This window comes from Crinia signifera, chromosome 3, assembly GCF_055691185.1.
Source record: "Crinia signifera chromosome 3, ASM5569118v1, whole genome shotgun sequence".
NCBI lineage: Eukaryota > Metazoa > Chordata > Amphibia > Anura > Myobatrachidae > Crinia > Crinia signifera.
The window spans coordinates 334,984,978-334,994,574 of record NC_139219.1 but is presented as its reverse complement, the minus strand read 5'-3'; the positions used below and the strand labels follow the sequence as shown (position 1 = coordinate 334,994,574).

The window sequence follows — 9,597 nt, the reverse complement described above, 5'->3', positions numbered from 1 at the left end:
TACAGAAACATCTTAGAAACAAAGCCAGACACCATACAATGTAGGAGGCACTTTCTAAAAAAAGAGCCATTGCATGAAAATGCTTAACTAAAAATCCATTGTTTCTGCCCAGTTTCGAAATGGGGACCTTTCGCGTGTGAGGCGAACGTGATAACCACTACACTACAGAAACTTCTCAGAAACTATACTAGACACCAACCAAAGTAGGAGGCACTGTCTAAAAAAAGGGCCATTGCATTAAAATGCTTAGCTAAAACTCCATTGTTTCTGCCCAGTTTCGAACTGAGGACCTTTCGCGTGTAAGGCGAATGTGATAACCACTACACTACAGAATTGTCTTAGAAACTACGCCAGACACCATCCAATGTAGGAGGCACTTTCTAAAAAAAGAGCCATTGCATGAAAATGCTTAGCTAAAAATCCATTGTTTCTGCCCAGTTTCGAACTGGGGACCTTTCGCGTGTGAGGCGAACGTGATAACCACTACACTACAGAAACTTCTCAGAAACTATACACGACACCAACCAATGTAGGAGGCACTTTCTAAAAACAGAGTCATTGAAGAAAAATGCTTAGGTTAAAAACACTTGTTTCTGCCCAGTTTCTACCGTTTTAGAAACTAAGCCAGACACCATCCAATGTAGGAGGCACTTTCTAAAAAAAGAGCCATTGCATGAAAATGCTTAGCTAAAAATCCATTGTTTCTGCCCAGTTTCGAACTGGGGACCTTTCGCGTGTGAGGCGAACGTGATAACCACTACACTACAGAAACTTCTCAGAAATTATACTAGACACCAACCAATGTAGGAGGCACTTTCATAAAATAGAGCCATTAAAGAAAAATGCTTAGGTTAAAAAAACTTGTTTCTGCCCAGTTTCGAACTGGGGACCTTTCGCGTGTAAGGCGAACGTGATAACCACTACACTACAGAAACATCTTAGAAACAAAGCCAGACACCATACAATGTAGGAGGCACTTTCTAAAAAAAGATCCATTGCATGAAAATGCTTAGCTAAAAATCCATTGTTTCTGCCCAGTTTCGAACTGGGGACCTTTCGCGTGTGAGGCGAACGTGATAACCACTACACTACAGAAACTTCTCGGAAACTATACCAGACACCAACCAATGTAGGAGGCACTTTCTAAAAACAGAGTCATCGAAGAAAAATGCTTAGGTTAAAAAAAGTTGTTTCTGCCCAGTTTCGAACTGGGGACCTTTCGCGTGTGAGGCGAACGTGATAACCACTACACTACAGAAACTTCTCGGAAACTATACCAGACACCAACCAATGTAGGAGGCACTTTCTAAAAACAGAGTCATCGAAGAAAAATGCTTAGGTTAAAAAAAGTTGTTTCTGCCCAGTTTCGAACTGGGGACCTTTCGCGTGTGAGGCGAACGTGATAACCACTACACTACAGAAACTTCTCAGAAACTATACTAGACACCAACCAATGTAGGAGTCACTTTCATAAAATAGAGCCATTAAAGAAAAATGCTTAGGTTAAAAAAACTTGTTTCTGCCCAGTTTCGAACTGGGGACCTTTCGCGTGTAAGGCGAACGTGATAACCACTACACTACAGAAACATCTTAGAAACAAAGCCAGACACCATACAATGTAGGAGGCACTTTCTAAAAAAAGATCCATTGCATGAAAATGCTTAGCTAAAAATCCATTGTTTCTGCCCAGTTTCGAACTGGGGACCTTTCGCGTGTGAGGCGAACGTGATAACCACTACACTACAGAAACTTCTCGGAAACTATACCAGACACCAACCAATGTAGGAGGCACTTTCTAAAAACAGAGTCATCGAAGAAAAATGCTTAGGTTAAAAAAAGTTGTTTCTGCCCAGTTTCGAACTGGGGACCTTTCGCGTGTTAGGCGAACGTGATAACCACTACACTACAGAAACATCATAGAAACAAAGCCAGACACCATACAATGTAGGAGGCACTTTCTAAAAAAAGAGCCATTGCATGAAAATGCTTAACTAAAAATCCATTGTTTCTGCCCAATTTCGAAATGGGGACCTTTCGCGTGTGAGGCGAACGTGATAACCACTACACTACAGAAACATCTTAGAAACAAAGCCAGACACCATACAATGTAGGAGGCACTTTCTAAAAAAAGAGCCATTGCATGAAAATGCTTAACTAAAAATCCATTGTTTCTGCCCAGTTTCGAAATGGGGACCTTTCGCGTGTGAGGCGAACGTGATAACCACTACACTACAGAAACTTCTCAGAAACTATACTAGACACCAACCAATGTAGGAGGCACTGTCTAAAAAAAGGGCCATTGCATTAAAATGCTTAGCTAAAAATCCATTGTTTCTGCCCAGTTTCGAACTGAGGACCTTTCGCGTGTAAGGCGAATGTGATAACCACTACACTACAGAAACGTCTTAGAAACTACGCCAGACACCATCCAATGTAGGAGGCACTTTCTAAAAAAAGAGCCATTGCATGAAAATGCTTAGCTAAAAATCCATTGTTTCTGCCCAGTTTCGAACTGGGGACCTTTCGCGTGTGAGGCGAACGTGATAACCACTACACTACAGAAACTTCTCAGAAACTATACACGACACCAACCAATGTAGGAGGCACTTTCTAAAAACAGAGTCATTGAAGAAAAATGCTTAGGTTAAAAACACTTGTTTCTGCCCAGTTTCTACCGTTTTAGAAACTAAGCCAGACACCATCCAATGTAGGAGGCACTTTCTAAAAAAGAGCCATTGCATGAAAATGCTTAGCTAAAAATCCATTGTTTCTGCCCAGTTTCGAACTGGGGACCTTTCGCATGTGAGGCGAACGTGATAACCACTACACTACAGTAACTTCTCGGAAACTGTACCAGACACCAACCAATGTAGGAGGCACTTTCTAAAAACAGAGTCATTGAAGAAAAATGCTTAGGTTAAAAACACTTGTTTCTGCCCAGTTTCGAACTGAGGACCTTTCGCGTGTAAGGCGAACGTGATAACCACTACACTATAGAAACGTCTTAGAAACTAAGCCAGACACCATCCAATGTAGGAGGCACTTTCTAAAAAAAGAGCCATTGCATGAAAATGCTTAGCTAAAAATCCATTGTTTCTGCCCAGTTTCGAACTGGGGACCTTTCGCGTGTGAGGCGAACGTGATAACCACTACACTACAGAAACTTCTCAGAAACTATACTAGACACCAACCAATGTAGGAGGCACTTTCATAAAATAGAGCCATTAAAGAAAAATGCTTAGGTTAAAAAAACTTGTTTCTGCCCAGTTTCGAACTGGGGACCTTTCGCGTGTAAGGCGAACGTGATAACCACTACACTACAGAAACATCTTAGAAGCAAAGCCAGACACCATACAATGTAGGAGGCACTTTCTAAAAAAAGATCCATTGCATGAAAATGCTTAGCTAAAAATCCATTGTTTCTGCCCAGTTTCGAACTGGGGACCTTTCGCGTGTAAGGCGAACGTGATAACCACTACACTACAGAAACATCTTAGAAACAAAGCCAGACACCATACAATGTAGGAGGCACTTTCTAAAAAAAGATCCATTGCATGAAAATGCTTAGCTAAAAATCCATTGTTTCTGCCCAGTTTCGAACTGGGGACCTTTCGCGTGTGAGGCGAATGTGATAACCACTACACTACAGAAACTTCTCGGAAACTATACCAGACACCAACCAATGTAGGAGGCACTTTCTAAAAACAGAGTCATCGAAGAAAAATGCTTAGGTTAAAAAAAGTTGTTTCTGCCCAGTTTCGAACTGGGGACCTTTCGCGTGTTAGGCGAACGTGATAACCACTACACTACAGAAACATCATAGAAACAAAGCCAGACACGATACAATGTAGGAGGCACTTTCTAAAAAAAGAGCCATTGCATGAAAATGCTTAGCTAAAAATCCATTGTTTCTGCCCAGTTTCGAACTGGGGACCTTTCGCGTGTGACCCGAACGTGATAACCACTACACTACAGAAACTTCTCAGAAACTATACACGACACCAACCAATGTAGGAGGCACTTTCTAAAAACAGAGTCATTGAAGAAAAATGCTTAGGTTAAAAACACTTGTTTCTGCCCAGTTTCTACCGTTTTAGAAACTAAGCCAGACACCATCCAATGTAGGAGGCACTTTCTAAAAAAGAGCCATTGCATGAAAATGCTTAACTAAAAATCCATTGTTTCTGCCCAGTTTCAAACTGGGGACCTTTCGCGTGTGAGGCGAACGTGATAACCACTACACTACAGAAACTTCCCAGAAACTATACTAGACACCAACCAATGTAGGAGTCACTTTCATAAAATAGAGCCATTGAAGAAAAATGCTTAGGTTAAAAAAACTTGTTTCTGCCCAGTTTCGAACTGGGGACCTTTCGCGTGTAAGGCGAACGTGACAACCACTACACTACAGAAACATCTTAGAAATATAGCCAGACACCAAACAATGTAGGAGGCACTGTCTAAAAAAAGGGCCATTGCATTAAAATGCTTAGCTAAAAATCCATTGTTCCTGCCCAGTTTTGAACTGGGGACCTTTCGCGTGTTAGGCGAACGTGATAACCACTACACTACAGTAACTTCTCGGAAACTGTACCAGACACCAACCAATGTAGGAGGCACTTTCTAAAAACAGAGTCATTGAAGAAAAATGCTTAGGTTAAAAACACTTGTTTCTGCCCAGTTTCGAACTGAGGACCTTTCGCGTGTAAGGCGAACGTGATAACCACTACACTACAGAAACGTCTTAGAAACTAAGCCAGACACCATCCAATGTAGGAGGCACTTTCTAAAAAAAGAGCCATTGCATGAAAATGCTTAGCTAAAAATCCATTGTTTCTGCCCAGTTTCGAACTGGGGACCTTTCGCGTGTGAGGCGAACGTGATAACCACTACACTACAGAAACTTCTCAGAAACTATACCAGACACCAACCAATGTAGGAGGCACTTTCTAAAAACAGAGTCATTGAAGAAAAATGCTTAGGTTAAAAACACTTGTTTCTGCCCAGTTTCTACCGTTTTAGAAACTAAGCCAGACACCATCCAATGTAGGAGGCACTTTCTAAAAAAGAGCCATTGCATGAAAATGCTTAGCTAAAAATCCATTGTTTCTGCCCAGTTTCGAACTGGGGACTTTTCGCGTGTGAGGCGAACATGATAACCACTACACTACAGAAACTTACCAGAAACTATACTAGACACCAACCAATGTAGGAGTCACTTTCATAAAATAGAGCCATTGAAGAAAAATGCTCAGGTTAAAAAAACTTGTTTATGCCCAGTTTTGAACTGGGGACCTTTCGCGTGTAAGGCGAACGTGACAACCACTACACTACAGAAACATCTTAGAAACAAAGCCAGACACCATACAATGTAGGAGGCACTGTCTAAAAAAAGGGCCATTGCATTAAAATGCTTAGCTAAAAATCCAATGTTCCTGCCCAGTTTCGAACTGGGGACCTTTCGCGTGTGAGGCGAACGTGATAACCACTACACTACAGAAACTTCTCAGAAACTATACTAGACACCAACCAATGTAGGAGGCACTTTCATAAAATAGAGCCATTAAAGAAAAATGCTTAGGTTAAAAACACTTGTTTCTGCCCAGTTTCGAACTGAGGACCTTTCGCGTGTAAGGCGAACGTGATAACCACTACACTACAGAAACGTCTTAGAAACTAAGCCAGACACCATCCAATGTAGGAGGCACTTTCTAAAAAAAGAGCCATTGCATGAAAATGCTTAACTAAAAATCCATTGTTTCTGCCCAGTTTCGAACTGGGGACCTTTCGCATGTGAGGCGAACGTGATAACCACTACACTACAGAAACTTCTCAGAAACTATACACGACACCAACCAATGTAGGAGTCACTTTCATAAAATAGAGCCATTAAAGAAAAATGCTTAGGTTAAAAAAACTTGTTTCTGCCCAGTTTCGAACTGGGGACCTTTCGCGTGTAAGGCGAACGTGATAACCACTACACTACAGAAACATCTTAGAAACAAAGCCAGACACCATACAATGTAGGAGGCACTTTCTAAAAAAAGATCCATTGCATGAAAATGCTTAGCTAAAAATCCATTGTTTCTGCCCAGTTTCGAACTGGGGACCTTTCGCGTGTGAGGCGAACGTGATAACCACTACACTACAGAAACCTCTCGGAAACTATACCAGACACCAACCAATGTAGGAGGCACTTTCTAAAAACAGAGTCATCGAAGAAAAATGCTTAGATTAAAAAAAGTTCTTTCTGCCCAGTTTCGAACTGGGGACCTTTCGCGTGTTAGGCGAACGTGATAACCACTACACTACAGAAACATCATAGAAACAAAGCCAGACACCAACCAATGTAGGAGGCACTTTCTAAAAACAAAGTCATTGAAGAAAAATGCTTAGGTTAAAAACACTTGTTTCTGCCCAGTTTCGAACTGAGGACCTTTCGCGTGTAAGGCGAACGTGATAACCACTACACTACAGAAACGTCTTAGAAACTAAGCCAGACACCATCCAATGTAGGAGGCACTGTCTAAAAAAAGGGCCATTGCATTAAAATGCTTAGCTAAATTCCATTGTTTCTGCCCAGTTTCGAACTGGGGACCTTTCGCGTGTGAGGCGGATGTGATAACCACTACACTACCGAAACTTCTCGGAAACTATACCAGACACCAACCAATGTAGGAGGCACTTTCTAAAAACAGAGTCATTGAAGAGAAATGCTTAGGTTAAAAACACTTGTTTCTGCCCAGTTTCTACCGTCTTAGAAACTAAGCCAGACACCATCCAATGTAGCAGGCACTGTCTAAAAAAAGGGCCATTGCATTAAAATGCTTAGCTAAAAATCCATTGTTTCTGCCCAGTTTTGAACTGGGGACCTTTCGCGTGTTAGGCGAACGTGATAACCACTATACTACAGAAACTTCTCGGAAACTATACCAGACACCAACCAATGTAGGAGGCACTTTCTAAAAACAGAGTCATTGAAGAGAAATGCTTAGGTTAAAAACACTTGTTTCTGCCCAGTTTCTACCGTCTTAGAAACTAAGCCAGACACCATCCAATGTAGCAGGCACTGTCTAAAAAAAGGGCCATTGCATTAAAATGCTTAGCTAAAAATCCATTGTTTCTGCCCAGTTTCGAACTGGGAACCTTTCGCGTGTTAGGCGAACGTGATAACCACTACACTACAGAAACTTCTCGGAAACTATACCAGACACCAACCAATGTAGGAGGCACTTTCTAAAAACAAAGTCATTGAAGAAAAATGCTTAGGTTAAAAACACTTGTTTCTGCCCAGTTTCGAACTGAGGACCTTTCGCGTGTAAGGCGAACGTGATAACCACTACACTACAGAAACGTCTTAGAAACTAAGCCAGACACCATCCAATGTAGGAGGCACTTTCTAAAAAAAGAGCCATTGCATGAAAATGCTTAGCTAAAAATCCATTGTTTCTGCCCAGTTTCGAACTGTGGACCTTTCGCGTGTGAGGCGAACGTGATAACCACTACACTACAGAAACTTCTCAGAAACTAAATTAGACACCAACCAATGTAGGAGGCACTGTCTAAAAAAAGGGCCATTGCATTAAAATGCTTAGCTAAAAATCCATTGTTTCTGCCCAGTTTCGAACTGGGGACCTTTCGCGTGTGAGGCAAACGTGATAACCACTACACTACAGAAACTTCTGAGAAACTATACTAGACACCAACCAATGTAGGAGGCACTGTCTAAAAAAAGGGCCATTGCATTAAAATGCTTAGCTAAATTCCATTGTTTCTGCCCAGTTTCGAACTGGGGACCTTTCGCGTGTGAGGCGGATGTGATAACCACTACACTACCGAAACTTCTCGGAAACTATACCAGACACCAACCAATGTAGGAGGCACTTTCTAAAAACAGAGTCATTGAAGAGAAATGCTTAGGTTAAAAACACTTGTTTCTGCCCAGTTTCTACCGTCTTAGAAACTAAGCCAGACACCATCCAATGTAGCAGGCACTGTCTAAAAAAAGGGCCATTGCATTAAAATGCTTAGCTAAAAATCTATTGTTTCTGCCCAGTTTTGAACTGGGGACCTTTCGCGTGTTAGGCGAACGTGATAACCACTACACTACAGAAACTTCTCGGAAACTATACCAGACACCAACCAATGTAGGAGGCACTTTCTAAAAACAGAGTCATTGAAGAGAAATGCTTAGGTTAAAAACACTTGTTTCTGCCCAGTTTCTACCGTCTTAGAAACTAAGCCAGACACCATCCAATGTAGCAGGCACTGTCTAAAAAAAGGGCCATTGCATTAAAATGCTTAGCTAAAAATCCATTGTTTCTGCCCAGTTTCGAACTGGGGACCTTTCGCGTGTTAGGCGAACGTGATAACCACTACACTACAGAAACTTCTCGGAAACTATACCAGACACCAACCAATGTAGGAGGCACTTTCTAAAAACAAAGTCATTGAAGAAAAATGCTTAGGTTAAAAACACTTGTTTCTGCCCAGTTTCGAACTGAGGACCTTTCGCGTGTAAGGCGAACGTGATAACCACTACACTACAGAAACGTCTTAGAAACTAAGCCAGACACCATCCAATGTAGGAGGCACTTTCTAAAAAAAGAGCCATTGCATGAAAATGCTTAGCTAAAAATCCATTGTTTCTGCCCAGTTTCGAACTGTGGACCTTTCGCGTGTGAGGCGAACGTGATAACCACTACACTACAGAAACTTCTCAGAAACTAAATTAGACACCAACCAATGTAGGAGGCACTGTCTAAAAAAAGGGCCATTGCATTAAAATGCTTAGCTAAAAATCCATTGTTTCTGCCCAGTTTCGAACTGGGGACCTATCGCGTGTTAGGCGAACGTGATAACCACTACACTACAGAAATTTCTCGGAAACTATACCAGACACCAACCAATGTAGGAGGCACTTTCTAAAAACAAAGTCATTGAAGAAAAATGCTTAGGTTTAAAACACTTGTTTCTGCCCAGTTTCGAACTGAGGACCTTTCGCGTGTAAGGCGAACGTGATAACCACTACACTACAGAAACATCTTAGAAACAAAGCCAGACACGATACAATGTAGGAGGCACTTTCTAAAAAAAGAGCCATTGCATGAAAATGCTTAGCTAAAAATCCATTGTTTCTGCCCAGTTTCGAACTGGGGACCTTTCTCGTGTTAGGTGAATGTGATAACCACTACACTACAGAAACTTCTCGGAAACTATACCAGACACCAACCAATGTAGGAGGCACTTTCTAAAAACAGAGTCATTGAAGAAAAATGCTTAGGTTAAAAACACTTGTTTCTGCCCAGTTTCTACCGTCTTAGAAACTGGGATGCGGTCATTCGTCAGAATGCATTTAGGTCTACAGTCATTAGGTCGACCCCACTAGGTCGACTGGCAGGAAGGTCGACCTGACTTAAGGTCGACATGGGCCAAGGTCGACATGACTTAAGGTCGAATTTGCATAAAGGTCGACATGAGGAAGGTCGACTGGTCATAAGGTCGACATGGGTTTTTCACTGTTTTTTGAGCCGACATGTGCCGACAGGCGGTATTTCATGCCCTACCATCCACTAGGGCATGGTGGGAGAATAAAAT

At 41.8% G+C, this 9,597-nt stretch overlaps 34 non-coding genes across 34 annotated transcripts; all 34 read right to left on the bottom strand.

The window, feature by feature from the left end:
* Window positions 1-425: 425 nt before the first annotated feature.
* Window positions 426-498, bottom strand: TRNAV-CAC (transfer RNA valine (anticodon CAC)). Its single transcript has one exon. It is a non-coding gene; the product is annotated as a tRNA-Val (tRNA).
* A 201-nt stretch (window positions 499-699) lies between these two features.
* TRNAV-CAC (transfer RNA valine (anticodon CAC)) lies at window positions 700-772 on the bottom strand. The gene has a single exon. It is a non-coding gene; the product is annotated as a tRNA-Val (tRNA).
* Window positions 773-862: 90 nt separating this feature from the next.
* TRNAV-UAC (transfer RNA valine (anticodon UAC)) lies at window positions 863-935 on the bottom strand. Its single transcript has one exon. It is a non-coding gene; the product is annotated as a tRNA-Val (tRNA).
* Window positions 936-1,025: 90 nt separating this feature from the next.
* On the bottom strand, window positions 1,026-1,098 carry TRNAV-CAC (transfer RNA valine (anticodon CAC)). The gene has a single exon. It is a non-coding gene; the product is annotated as a tRNA-Val (tRNA).
* Window positions 1,099-1,188: 90 nt separating this feature from the next.
* Window positions 1,189-1,261, bottom strand: TRNAV-CAC (transfer RNA valine (anticodon CAC)). The gene has a single exon. It is a non-coding gene; the product is annotated as a tRNA-Val (tRNA).
* A 90-nt stretch (window positions 1,262-1,351) lies between these two features.
* TRNAV-CAC (transfer RNA valine (anticodon CAC)) lies at window positions 1,352-1,424 on the bottom strand. The gene has a single exon. It is a non-coding gene; the product is annotated as a tRNA-Val (tRNA).
* A 90-nt stretch (window positions 1,425-1,514) lies between these two features.
* Window positions 1,515-1,587, bottom strand: TRNAV-UAC (transfer RNA valine (anticodon UAC)). The gene has a single exon. It is a non-coding gene; the product is annotated as a tRNA-Val (tRNA).
* Window positions 1,588-1,677: 90 nt separating this feature from the next.
* TRNAV-CAC (transfer RNA valine (anticodon CAC)) lies at window positions 1,678-1,750 on the bottom strand. Its single transcript has one exon. It is a non-coding gene; the product is annotated as a tRNA-Val (tRNA).
* A 90-nt stretch (window positions 1,751-1,840) lies between these two features.
* Window positions 1,841-1,913, bottom strand: TRNAV-AAC (transfer RNA valine (anticodon AAC)). The gene has a single exon. It is a non-coding gene; the product is annotated as a tRNA-Val (tRNA).
* Window positions 1,914-2,329: 416 nt separating this feature from the next.
* Window positions 2,330-2,402, bottom strand: TRNAV-UAC (transfer RNA valine (anticodon UAC)). Its single transcript has one exon. It is a non-coding gene; the product is annotated as a tRNA-Val (tRNA).
* A 90-nt stretch (window positions 2,403-2,492) lies between these two features.
* Window positions 2,493-2,565, bottom strand: TRNAV-CAC (transfer RNA valine (anticodon CAC)). Its single transcript has one exon. It is a non-coding gene; the product is annotated as a tRNA-Val (tRNA).
* A 526-nt stretch (window positions 2,566-3,091) lies between these two features.
* On the bottom strand, window positions 3,092-3,164 carry TRNAV-CAC (transfer RNA valine (anticodon CAC)). Its single transcript has one exon. It is a non-coding gene; the product is annotated as a tRNA-Val (tRNA).
* Window positions 3,165-3,254: 90 nt separating this feature from the next.
* On the bottom strand, window positions 3,255-3,327 carry TRNAV-UAC (transfer RNA valine (anticodon UAC)). The gene has a single exon. It is a non-coding gene; the product is annotated as a tRNA-Val (tRNA).
* Window positions 3,328-3,417: 90 nt separating this feature from the next.
* Window positions 3,418-3,490, bottom strand: TRNAV-UAC (transfer RNA valine (anticodon UAC)). The gene has a single exon. It is a non-coding gene; the product is annotated as a tRNA-Val (tRNA).
* A 90-nt stretch (window positions 3,491-3,580) lies between these two features.
* TRNAV-CAC (transfer RNA valine (anticodon CAC)) lies at window positions 3,581-3,653 on the bottom strand. Its single transcript has one exon. It is a non-coding gene; the product is annotated as a tRNA-Val (tRNA).
* A 90-nt stretch (window positions 3,654-3,743) lies between these two features.
* TRNAV-AAC (transfer RNA valine (anticodon AAC)) lies at window positions 3,744-3,816 on the bottom strand. Its single transcript has one exon. It is a non-coding gene; the product is annotated as a tRNA-Val (tRNA).
* A 363-nt stretch (window positions 3,817-4,179) lies between these two features.
* On the bottom strand, window positions 4,180-4,252 carry TRNAV-CAC (transfer RNA valine (anticodon CAC)). Its single transcript has one exon. It is a non-coding gene; the product is annotated as a tRNA-Val (tRNA).
* A 416-nt stretch (window positions 4,253-4,668) lies between these two features.
* Window positions 4,669-4,741, bottom strand: TRNAV-UAC (transfer RNA valine (anticodon UAC)). The gene has a single exon. It is a non-coding gene; the product is annotated as a tRNA-Val (tRNA).
* Window positions 4,742-4,831: 90 nt separating this feature from the next.
* On the bottom strand, window positions 4,832-4,904 carry TRNAV-CAC (transfer RNA valine (anticodon CAC)). Its single transcript has one exon. It is a non-coding gene; the product is annotated as a tRNA-Val (tRNA).
* Window positions 4,905-5,430: 526 nt separating this feature from the next.
* TRNAV-CAC (transfer RNA valine (anticodon CAC)) lies at window positions 5,431-5,503 on the bottom strand. The gene has a single exon. It is a non-coding gene; the product is annotated as a tRNA-Val (tRNA).
* A 90-nt stretch (window positions 5,504-5,593) lies between these two features.
* Window positions 5,594-5,666, bottom strand: TRNAV-UAC (transfer RNA valine (anticodon UAC)). The gene has a single exon. It is a non-coding gene; the product is annotated as a tRNA-Val (tRNA).
* Window positions 5,667-5,756: 90 nt separating this feature from the next.
* Window positions 5,757-5,829, bottom strand: TRNAV-CAC (transfer RNA valine (anticodon CAC)). Its single transcript has one exon. It is a non-coding gene; the product is annotated as a tRNA-Val (tRNA).
* A 90-nt stretch (window positions 5,830-5,919) lies between these two features.
* On the bottom strand, window positions 5,920-5,992 carry TRNAV-UAC (transfer RNA valine (anticodon UAC)). Its single transcript has one exon. It is a non-coding gene; the product is annotated as a tRNA-Val (tRNA).
* A 90-nt stretch (window positions 5,993-6,082) lies between these two features.
* Window positions 6,083-6,155, bottom strand: TRNAV-CAC (transfer RNA valine (anticodon CAC)). The gene has a single exon. It is a non-coding gene; the product is annotated as a tRNA-Val (tRNA).
* A 253-nt stretch (window positions 6,156-6,408) lies between these two features.
* TRNAV-UAC (transfer RNA valine (anticodon UAC)) lies at window positions 6,409-6,481 on the bottom strand. The gene has a single exon. It is a non-coding gene; the product is annotated as a tRNA-Val (tRNA).
* A 637-nt stretch (window positions 6,482-7,118) lies between these two features.
* On the bottom strand, window positions 7,119-7,191 carry TRNAV-AAC (transfer RNA valine (anticodon AAC)). The gene has a single exon. It is a non-coding gene; the product is annotated as a tRNA-Val (tRNA).
* A 90-nt stretch (window positions 7,192-7,281) lies between these two features.
* On the bottom strand, window positions 7,282-7,354 carry TRNAV-UAC (transfer RNA valine (anticodon UAC)). The gene has a single exon. It is a non-coding gene; the product is annotated as a tRNA-Val (tRNA).
* A 90-nt stretch (window positions 7,355-7,444) lies between these two features.
* Window positions 7,445-7,517, bottom strand: TRNAV-CAC (transfer RNA valine (anticodon CAC)). Its single transcript has one exon. It is a non-coding gene; the product is annotated as a tRNA-Val (tRNA).
* A 90-nt stretch (window positions 7,518-7,607) lies between these two features.
* Window positions 7,608-7,680, bottom strand: TRNAV-CAC (transfer RNA valine (anticodon CAC)). The gene has a single exon. It is a non-coding gene; the product is annotated as a tRNA-Val (tRNA).
* A 363-nt stretch (window positions 7,681-8,043) lies between these two features.
* On the bottom strand, window positions 8,044-8,116 carry TRNAV-AAC (transfer RNA valine (anticodon AAC)). The gene has a single exon. It is a non-coding gene; the product is annotated as a tRNA-Val (tRNA).
* A 201-nt stretch (window positions 8,117-8,317) lies between these two features.
* TRNAV-AAC (transfer RNA valine (anticodon AAC)) lies at window positions 8,318-8,390 on the bottom strand. The gene has a single exon. It is a non-coding gene; the product is annotated as a tRNA-Val (tRNA).
* A 90-nt stretch (window positions 8,391-8,480) lies between these two features.
* TRNAV-UAC (transfer RNA valine (anticodon UAC)) lies at window positions 8,481-8,553 on the bottom strand. The gene has a single exon. It is a non-coding gene; the product is annotated as a tRNA-Val (tRNA).
* Window positions 8,554-8,643: 90 nt separating this feature from the next.
* Window positions 8,644-8,716, bottom strand: TRNAV-CAC (transfer RNA valine (anticodon CAC)). The gene has a single exon. It is a non-coding gene; the product is annotated as a tRNA-Val (tRNA).
* Window positions 8,717-8,969: 253 nt separating this feature from the next.
* Window positions 8,970-9,042, bottom strand: TRNAV-UAC (transfer RNA valine (anticodon UAC)). Its single transcript has one exon. It is a non-coding gene; the product is annotated as a tRNA-Val (tRNA).
* Window positions 9,043-9,597: the final 555 nt, after the last annotated feature.